The sequence below is a fragment of the Triticum aestivum genome, chromosome 6B, assembly GCF_018294505.1.
Source record: "Triticum aestivum cultivar Chinese Spring chromosome 6B, IWGSC CS RefSeq v2.1, whole genome shotgun sequence".
Taxonomy (NCBI): Eukaryota; Viridiplantae; Streptophyta; class Magnoliopsida; order Poales; family Poaceae; genus Triticum; species Triticum aestivum.
Genome location: NC_057810.1, coordinates 441330650 through 441331783, shown reverse-complemented (window position 1 = coordinate 441331783; position 1134 = coordinate 441330650). Strand labels below are relative to the sequence as shown.

The 1134-nt window shown below is 37.5% G+C and overlaps 1 long non-coding RNA gene across 1 annotated transcript; it reads right to left on the bottom strand.

Annotated features, from left to right (window-relative positions):
- Positions 1-16: 16 nt before the first annotated feature.
- LOC123137382 (uncharacterized) lies at positions 17-1124 on the bottom strand. The gene is made up of 3 exons (XR_006468220.1): positions 791-1124; positions 568-590; positions 17-415 (listed from the first exon to the last, which is right to left on the bottom strand). It is a non-coding gene; the product is annotated as an uncharacterized lncRNA (long non-coding RNA).
- Positions 1125-1134: the final 10 nt, after the last annotated feature.

The following is a 1134-nucleotide window of genomic DNA, read 5'->3' as shown; positions in this document are numbered from 1 at the left end:
GCTACCGCGACGACGTCCGCCTCGACTCGGGTTACGCTAAGACAGGGTGGCAGTAGTGTCGCGTTACGCTAAGATAGGGTGGCAGTGGTGTCGCGTTACGCTAAGACAGGATGGCGTCAAGAAAGTTTCAATGGAAAAAGGAAAATGAGGGTACAGGCATGGTTTCAACTCCCAGTATAAAATGCGACCTTTTTATATTAGAAAATTAGCTTAGCTATTCTGAAAAAAGATTATGGTCTATATATGATATATTTCGGTATTTGGTCATGTGGCTTCCCTAAAAAAATGAAACTGAGAAAAAGGGCAAGGATTCCAGTGCTGATTTTGTGAGGTGTTCTTAAGAATCTGACCTGTTTCCAGCCAGATGTAGTTAACATTGTTGTGCAACAGGACCCCATGGAGAATACCCTGGAGTCTGTGAGATTTATGTTCATGGGAAAAGAAAAAGAAAAAGGTTAGAAATCACGGGGGAATACATACAACCTTGGAAAAACTGTAAAGAGAAATAAATCTGTTTGCAAAAAAGACAGAGAAAATGAAAGAAAATTTTCGTTTAGTCGCACGTACCGAGTAGTCGAATGGAACTTACCCTGCAGAAAGAAAGCATAGAAAAAAAAGAAAGTTATTTTTTCAATGAAAAAGGAAGTTTAAGAACATTGTGAATAACTAAAACAAAGCACAAAAATAAATGACGTAACAAAAAGCCAGCTAAAATAAAAAAGAGGTTGGGGGTGTGTGTGTGGGGGGGGGGGATGTTATTAAAGAGATAAGTAGATAAGTCAATACTCACATATTTTCTTAAGATTTGTTTGGTTTCTGGCATCAGGTTTTCATTGCAAGGGTGAGCGACCATGTAGTAAGTTAGACTCTCGCGCAGGCTCTTTGCATGCTCCTGTTTTTGTTTTACATAAAAATAACAGTTAACTTGAAGTAAAAAAAGGAAAAACATTTTATGTTGGTGTAAAAACACAGCAGGATATAAAGAAATGAAGATATAAAACACATGTGAGAGACTATGAAACAGAAAAAATGAGGCTGACAAAAAGCATAAAAAAGGATGAGGTTTTAAGCAGCAAAAAGTTGAGCTGCATTACCTGAATATGCGATGTGTGTGTTATCAGTTGGACAAAAAAA